The sequence below is a fragment of the Cibotium barometz genome, chromosome 55 (genome assembly GCF_041138505.1).
Source record: "Cibotium barometz isolate CiBa-2024 chromosome 55, ASM4113850v1, whole genome shotgun sequence".
In the NCBI taxonomy this organism is placed as follows: domain Eukaryota; kingdom Viridiplantae; phylum Streptophyta; class Polypodiopsida; order Cyatheales; family Cibotiaceae; genus Cibotium; species Cibotium barometz.
In genome coordinates, this window is record NC_141100.1 from 34,063,387 (window position 1) to 34,073,122 (window position 9,736).

Here is a 9,736-nt window from a genome sequence, read left to right on the forward strand (position 1 = left end):
TAGCATTAGAGAAAAGTTCTTGTACAAGAACATCATGACAAGGTTTGGATGTCTAGTAGAACTGGTAAGTGATCGAGGCAACCAATTCATTAGTGAGGTGATTTAGACTGGCTTAGTAACACATGAGAGGGAAGCCCTGGGATTGATTTACTTAGTTAATAAATTTTATCATTATCTGCTAGGAAATCACTTTGTGTTCCATGTAGATCATCAAGCCTTACTGTATTTGGAGAATAAGCCAGATCTGATCGAGAAGCTAGCAAGGTGGATGATTCTATTGTAAGAATTTTAGCTCACCATCATGCACACCCCCGACAACCAAAATGAAGTAGCAGATTGCCTCAATAGAATAGACACAGAAGAGAAACCTATAGGGGTGGTTGATCGATTTCTGGATGCAAGCCTGTTTACTATTCAACCTACACTCATGTAAAGAAATTGGTTCTTTGGCATGCTACACTTCATCCACAGAAAGTGCATTGCTCATCGTTGACATGAGTGAAAATTAGCAAAAGAAACTAGCTCTCCAAAGTAGGCATTACCTCGAGATTGCAAAAGCTCTGTAAAAAAAGGCATCCACCAGGTGGTCCGTAGATGTGTGCCAAAACCATGAACAAATAGCCGTGCTAAGATAGAAGGACATCAAGGATTGTCAAGTGGACATTACTCTAAAAACAATGAGCAAAAAAGTTTTGCAAGCAAGATTATGGTGGCCCACTGTACTTAAAGATGCATTGTATCATGCCAGGCAATGTGATGTGTGTTAGCAGATCGGATAGCCATCAGTTGCTTGATCGGATGCCTCATTAGCTAGTCCTACCACTTGAGCCCTTTCAAAAGTGGGGAATGGATTGTGTGGGACAATTCAAACCTTCAGCAAAAAAGGACTGGTGAGACAAATACATCCTCGCGTGGCAACTGACTACTGCACTAAATGGGTGGAAGCAAAAGCCCTTAAGGACAATTCAGTTGTATAGCATTAGAGCCAAGTTCTTGTACAAGCACATCATGACGAGGTTTGGATGTCGAGTGGAACTGGTAAGTGATCGAGGAGGACACTTCATCAATGAGGTGTTTAAGAAACTGACTCAGCAGCATATGATCCTACAAAAAAAATCATTTGTTTACTATTCGTAGGTAAATGGTCAAGTAGAGTCTACAAATTAGGTACTGAAGTGGATCCTCATAAAGACAGTCAATCAAAATAGAACCAACTGGGATGAGAAGTTGCACTTCGCAATGTGGGCATTCTGCACAACATACAAGGTAAGCATTGGATTCACCCCATTTTCTTTTGTCTATAGCTTAGAAGCAGTAGTTCCACTGGACTATGTTGTCCCAAGCCTCAAAATAGCCCTGACCAAAAGGCTCAGACCAGAGGAATCAGTTAACCAACAATGCAGCACCTCGTGGAGATTGAGGAAAGTAGGCTACATAATAGTGCATAGGTGGCAGACCACTCAGAAAAGAAGAAAGAAGTGGGTGGACATAAACATCACAAGATCTTTCAAGAGGATGACAAGGTACTATTTTCAATTCAAAGCTCACCTAGGTAAGCTCAAAATACATTGGATGGGTCCCTATTAAATAGCACAAAAATTAAGCTCAGGCATGTGTGTGTGTGGATGTTGAGAGCTTAATGCTTACATGATTCTTATCTTGTGATTGTGTGTGTGTGGATGTTGAGAGCTTATTGCTTACATGATTCTTATCTTGTGATTAGCTAGTTATGGAGAGTGAAAGATTGAGGCGGCAGAGAGATAGTGTACGTTTTGAGCATCCGACGAGCTGATTGGTGGGACCTAAAGAGCTAGCTGGAAGATAGAGGCCGACAGTAAAAGGCCAGCACATTAACAGTCATGCACAGACGACAGTGCACATGCATGCCCATTGCAATCATATGTACTTTATTGTAACAATTTGTTAACATAATGAGTCTTATAATAGTAGGGCAACGGCTGGATGGGACAAGAAGAAGGTCTTCCTAGTAGATAGCAAAGAAAGAGGCAGTTAGTAGTTAGAAGATAGATATATAGAGAGATATAAGAGAACAATAGGAAGAGAGTTCGTCTGGAGCACATAGCATTATACAAGTTTGACAGTAATACAGAGCCCTTGAGCATTATTTCATTGTGGTACTGTCCAAGTGAGTGAGTGAGTGAGCTTTGTAGCTCTATGTGCATTCTCTGTTTTGGTTGATGGATCGTGAGTTCTGAAGCCATTAGGTTTAGGCATTGACATAATTACTTCTGATGACAAGTGGTACTATCTTGCCTGTCGGATTGACCATTACGGATAGTAGGTGGAGAGAAAGTTTTCTAGCTTCCCTCTCTTGTGAGATTGGATTGCCTAATTCTTAGCTAGTTGTGGAGAGTGAGAGATTGCATGTTGAGAGATTTATGCTTACATGATTCTTATCTTGTGTGATAAGCTAGTTGTGGAGAGTGAGAGATTGAGAGGGAGATAGTGTAGGTGGAGAGAAAGCTTTCTAGTTTCCCTCTCTTGTGAGACTTGATTGCGAGGAGTCCAAGAAATTGTATTGGTAGAGCTTAAGGGTTTGATTTCCCTCTTGAGGCTTCTATTCTCGTGATTAATGCGCTTTCACACTTTAGCCTGTTCATACTTCTGGTTGACAATCTTTGTTGAGGGACTACAACTTCTCTAAACAAGAGGCACTACTGAAGGGAAGTAGAGCTAGCACTAGAGTGGAATTGGAGCATTCTATTGATCTTTTTTTTTTTTGCCTATGTGTTGCAAAACGTGTGGTAGAGTGATCAAGAGTTGTGTTTAGGGTGTGTTTGAGTGATTAGGAGTGTAGTATGTGTAATTTGATTGAGCATTTCCTAACCCATAACCCTTCTTTTGTGTTTTTTGTTCTTTTTGCTTCATTTATGGTGGAGATGGAGGGTTGAGTTGAGCTCCCCCTTGCAAGATTGAGGTTAGCAATCTCGCTTGTTTGGCTTTTCCATTGACATCATAAGCACTAGGTTAGATTGAATAGGCTAATTAGACTAAACTAGGAATTTTCCACTATGTCCAAAGGGAAAAATTTGGCCCATTATTTTGATTGATTCACAATAATCATTCATATTGATGTTTGCATGCTATTTTGGAACCATTGCTAAGCTAGGTACCAGGCAAAAAGAAAATTCAAGAAAAGAACTCGTTGTAAAGTTGAATCCGCTCTCAATTAGATTGTTTCAATCCTACTAATAGGATTGTTTGGGGTAAAATTGCCCGATCCAACTCCTGTAGTCATACCGCTTTGACTAGGCTGGTACGATCTCTGACCTGAGGAATCATATGTATACATATTAATGAGCATTGTCTCATGAGTGGGAGTCAGAGCCAGTGTACCTACCAAATTTTGAAGGGAATATTTACTGATAGTGCAATAATTGCACCACAATCAAGGCGTGATGTCGGCCTGACATTTAAAATTGAAAGATAGTCGGATCATTTTGATCCCAAAAGTACAATAGCCTAATCCTAGTCTTGAATCGTGGGTCAACTTGAATAACAATCAAAGAGTTGAATCATTTGGAATCTAGAATCAACAAGTCTAATTGCTTCGATCCCAAAAGTAGGATCGTCTAGTTCTTGAATTGTTCTATAGTTGAATCTTCTTAGTCTGGTCGTCACAATTCCAAAAGTAGAATCGCTTTTAGTAGGATCGTTTTCAACCAAAATCTCTTTTTAGTAGGATTTTTTTCGACCAAAATTGTCTTATCTGGAATTGTTTCAACAAGGATCATTCAGTATGGAATCATTTTGATTGCAATCCTTTCCTAGTAGAATCTATTTTGATAGGATTTTTTTTAACAAGGAGGATCGTTTATGGTGGAATCGTTTTCTAGTAGAATCATTTATGAGAAGAATTACTTGAGTGGGATCGTTTGATCCTATGGAGACATAATTCTAGGCATTAAAAAATTAAAAAATATTCATTTCAAGGGATTAAAACAATAACCTCTAACTCTGACCTGCTAAATCTTGAAGAAAAATCATAAAAAAATGTAAAGTCTTCTAAAAACACTAAAAACATTGAAAAAACAATACAAAATACAAGAAAAAAAACTAGAGACGCATGAAAGTCTTCCCACTATTACATCGTAATTGGTGGGCCTTCCAAAGTCCACAACATTAAATGTATGCTCATAAGTCATGCCACACAACCTCAACATCTTTTAGGATTCCCATAGGGGTTCTTAAATTTTCGTTCGCTAGCTTGAGGGAAAATTTAGATCTTTTAAGGGTCTTTGGTCGCAATGCTCACTCTTGCTACCCCGTAAGGATTGCAGAGGTGGGTCACTCCTCCCAATTTGATTGGAATGGTGTCATTCATATCATCTCCTTCATAATACTTCCTAACCACATAAGTGCATCCTTAAATGTTCGTCATGGGTTATATATTTTAGCTTAGTATGTCTCATCAATTTATGACTGGTTTAAGCTTTCTTTCATCCATTGATGGACTTCATACCAAGCTTCTAGCTTGCATGCCAACAAGTATTTGGCCATGGTTATTGTGACTAGAGCTAAGAGGATTGCTCTTGAGGCTCCCGTTTCTCCTTTTAATGTAGGCCTTAAAGATGGCACATTAGCTACTGTCATTCGTACCCATGTAGAATGGTTCGACCGGTAATGAGCTAGGCTTTGATTTACATGGTACACCCATGCCCATTCTAAAGGTTGTCTCTCGATGTATCCTCCCATTAGGGTCCTCTGAGGGCATATTACCTTTCTTTTATGATGTGCTCATGGATCAACCTCATATTCTCTATTTCAGCAAGCTCTTAGAGCTCTTCCAAAGTTCTTATTTCATTTTTCAAGCTCTTTATAAAGCTCAGGCGTTGCTATGGGCAATTGTAGTTCTGCCTCCCTCAGTGTTTCCTCTTATGGTTCCTTACTCGAGATACTCCCCTTATGTGATTCCTCTCTCTGATAGGATCTGACGACGTTTGTAATAGGGGTTCTCTATGAGAACATGGAAATTAGTCCCTCTCCAACCCTTCTATTTCAAGTTGGGTTCATTTGTGACCAACTCCTACGTGTCATTTATCCTTGAGATTTCCTCTCTTGGGTTGGGATAAGTTTGTAACGTCTTGGGAAGGGGTTCTTCTAGTCTTCTAAATTTGTACTTCCCTTCCACGGCTTTCTTGGCCATTTCAAGAAGCTCATCCTTTCAGTCCATTATGATCGATCCATCTTCACTTTCCTCAGCTCGTTTTATATTGAGAGTGATTTGAACAAGCGGTTCAGGGATAATTTCTATTTCTGTGACATAGCTTGGATTATCAAATTGGGTTTAACCCCAAGTTGTTCATTCCTCTCTATGGGCTTGCAAAGCTCTTTTCACTTCAACAAGGGATCTACATCAAAGCCAACATTCAAAGGAGAGAGAAAGTGCCACTTCTGTGGAAAGCCTGGACACTTTGAAAGAGATTACTACACCAAGAAAAGGGTATCTAGAAACCTAGAGGAGGATGAAGATGAAAATGAACCTGCTGATGTTGTGGTCTCTCATGAGGCCGATTTTGTTGAATATAAATGGGCCCTCTAAGTGCTCATATGGATCCTAACTCATATGTAAATCATATATGCCAATTGTATCCTCATTTTGTAAACCAATAGGCTAGAATTGGAGTGAGATCTTAGGAGTCTACTGCCCAATGTAACTAGAGTGAGTTTCAAGTTGGGGTCATAGGTGTTGTCACTCTACTGCTAAGAGTGGACAAGCCATGAAGCTTCCAATGGACTACTGCCAGGGTTGCGGGTCATCAATTTGAGGGAGGGATTGTTGGATAAAATTGATGAGTACATGAGGATGAGGGATACTATATGAAGCATAACCTTAGGGAAAATATGTGCAAAGGTCAAAGGTGTAATCACCAAGTAGTAAAGTATCAAAAGTGCTCATCCAAGTAGGTATAATCCATTTGTGGAGAATCTATTAGTTGGGAGAGAATGTAGCCGGTTGATAGTTTATTTAACGAGCTAGAATCAAGGAGAGAATTATAAAAAGGTGGCGGTGATTTGGAGGCAGATTCTTGACCTCATTCATTGTGCTTGTGCCTATTTAAGAGGAAAGTTCTAATGGAAATGTAAAGCTCGTTTTTTATATCATTATATTGTTCTTTTGTTGAGTACTTTGCTTACTGTTAATCTCTTAATGATGTGCACACTTAGGCTTAATACACCATGCTAATCCTTGTATTTGATCCCCCATGAAATCTAACAAAAAGCACATTAAGAGGTATACATTTGAGGAATAAGCTAAGTGATGTTGAAAAGTTTAGGAATGAAAGTGTACATGACTATTTGCTCAAGATAAACTAAATGATTAGAATGCAAACTATGTATTAGAAATGCACTAAATACGGTAAAAAAGTATTAGAAATGATTAGAAATGCAAACTATGTACTAGAAATGCACTAAATACGGTAAAAAAGTACTCCAATTGAGCAATGCAAATGGGTGTGATGGATTTTGATGCAAGAGAGAACTTCCCATAGTATATTGATACTCCAATTATCCATTTTTAACATTAATTTAGCCTATTTTTTTGCTAATGATGCACTAATGATAGCTAATGATGCACTAATGATAGTGATTAGTGCTTAATCAAAGTGATTAAATATAACAAAACTTGGAGTCCAAAATTGAGCTTGCTGGGTGAAGAGTTTGATGGGGCTTCTTATATAGAGTGATTACTCTTAGTGAGGTGAAGAAGCTTGAGTGAGAGAATCAGCTCAAATTTGTCAAAAAGCGGGCACAAATTGTTGATCAAGGGGGCGATTGGTTTTTTCCCGTTACAGCCAGCATACCTAACGATTAGCTCAAGATTTGTTTTGTAGATACCTCTTGAGGTATGTAGAGCACACACCTAATAGGGCTTGAGCTAATTGTGAGCACACAAGACGAATGGGCAAAAAAACCAGTCGACGATAGGAAAACGCAAACTATGAGCGTATGGCTATGAAATTAATTGATTCCTCTACTAAAAGTGAGCACCTAGAAGTGATGGAAGTCCCCCTAGAATTGCTTGAGAAATGGCTAAGGGAATGAGGAGAATGGAGCTTGGCAAATCAGGGCCACAAAAGGGGCAAGAGGATATTGGTATGATTAGTGAACTAATTGAACTAATGTGAGTTAAGATTAGTGATGTAGGGATAGGGAAGACTTTGATACCATGCTGAGAATCATGGGTACCATGTGCATGGCTATGGTTACTAGTGCTAATTCTACCTGAATATAATGTGATTAGAGTGAATTGATCTTAGGTGGGTGTAACCTAGATGATGAATAGACTAAACTAATCAATCTTAGACTCAAGCACAATAAGGTTACAAAATTGAGACTTGTACTCATAAAGATGCTTGAGAGCTTGATTCATTTCTCATTGCTTGAAATTCCCCCCTTTTATATGAGGAGGTACCCTTGGGCTTACCCTTGGGCTTGTACATCAATGTAGGATAATTTTCTTTGCTCATGTGGCTTCATGCTAGACTTTACACTTACTTGGCTTATTCGACTCACTCCCTATCTCTCCCTTGTGCTCTTTGGCACCACTTACACTTACTTGGCTTATTCGACTCACTCCCTATCTCTCCCTTGTGCTCTTTGGCACCACATTCCTCAACATTAAAGACCTTTGAAGCTGGATTAAAGGCACACATGGAGGCATTACAAGTGCAGCTAGAGCAAGCCAAGGATATTTATGAAATCAATTGCACTAGCTACAACATATATGTTAAGGACCTAAAGGCGATACTATAGGATCTACAAAACAAAAGGGTGACTATGTTAGCTAGCCTCCAACAAGTCATCTCTCATCTTGATGAGGAGGTAGTGGATGCCCACGCCATGACAACAAGGTTATAAGTAGAGATGGGAGTGCAAATAGACAAGGATAATCTCCTCCTCCAAAATCTCCAACTCCAAGAAGCTCGCCACCAAAGGGAGTTACAGATTGCCCATGCTTTGAAAGCTCAGGAGGCTCAACTTACTACCCTTCAACAATCGCTGCCGACACCACAAGTAGAACCTAATGCATCGGAAAGAGGATGATACATATAGTAAACTCATGGATAGGGCAACCCCATTGGCTGACCTTCCAGTGGTTCCTTGAGGCCCTCAAAAAACTTTCTCCCTTATGCCAATACAATATTAACTTAAGGAACTAACCTAGGGGCACTAAGCGCACTGATACAACAAAAGACTACTCGATATGCTTACCCCACCATTATTATGGCTATATTCACAAGGGCCCTCAAACTTAATGAGGCCCAATCCATGTATGTCTACCCTCTACGACCTTAGTGCTAAATTTTTGATCATGATGTAGGATACTAATTAATTCTAGTAAATTTAGCAAAGGAGAGAAGCTTGTTGACTTGATGAAACCACCTCTTCCCAACTCTTTTATAGCTCCCCTTCATAAACTTCAAGAGAGCCTAACTTGGATAATCCCACACAGCTTGGGAAACCACTAACAACTTCTCTTACATAACAACTAGCTTTATCACTCTTATGGCATTCCCTGCCTTTTTGATATTATTTGTACACACCTATAATCTTTATTAATGACTTAGTATATGACATTAACTAGGTGCACTTAGAATATCCACATTCTCTAAGGAAGAAGATTTACATGCATGTTTATCACTAAGAAACCACTGCCAGTCCCAATGATGGGGATGGAGATAAAAGGGATGAGGTAGAGGATAACACATACCTAGTGTTTAGTCCTATAACTTCTTACTTATCTCCTCTTTATGAAAAAAAAGGATAACACTAACCATCCATTAACCGAGAGAGATTTCCCTGACTCTTCTTTTAATTTTCCCACTAACCCTCTCGCACTCGAGGAACCACTAGACAACTAGGTAGAGGCCAAAATTGATCCTATGCCTAATAATTGTGTCAGTTAAGTGTGACACCTAGATGCTTTGAAAATAAAGTTCCAAACAAGCATGTGGTGCAAGCAAAGTTGTGAGCAGAGAGTCTTAGTAGGCTTCTGATGGGTGAGGTTCACTAAAAGTGTTCCTATTGCACTCTCTCTCTCTCTCTCTCTCTCTCTCTCTCTCTCTCTCTCTCTCTCTCGTGTATTTTAAGGAATTTGTTTTGTTGTCTCCTCTTGATTCAGTTTAACTTAACTCTTATTCCTATCGCATCCTAGGCAACTCAATTGAACTCTTATGCTTGCCTCTCCACTGACGTGACAACTTGGTGCTCATCCATTCCATTTGTTTTTCTACCTTCAAACTTGGGATCATGAATTCAATTGGAAGTAAGTCCATTGCTTAAATAGTTAACAATCTCATAACTCCACCTTAGCACTAAGGTTATTTGAGATAGAGACGCATCTAAAGTCAACCTTTGTTTGTCCCTCTCCATTGGAAATTCTAGACAAGTGATCAGCTCTAACATGTGATGTTCCTTTGCAAACTAACATTGTGAAATCAAATTCAAGAAGAAGTAATAATCACCACGTAATTTTCCCGATGGTGCATGGTTTATTCATAAGGTAAAGCAAATCCTAATGGTCTACAAAAAAAAAATGTTTGCCAAAAGATAATGGTGAAACTTCTTTACCGCATAAACCATTGCTAAACCATCCTTCTATGTGGTTGTATAATTCTTCTCTCGATCATTGAGTCGTCTATTGGCATAACTAATAGTAAATTCCATGTTCTTTTTGCCAACCAATATGCATCCTATGGTGTAAGAAGAT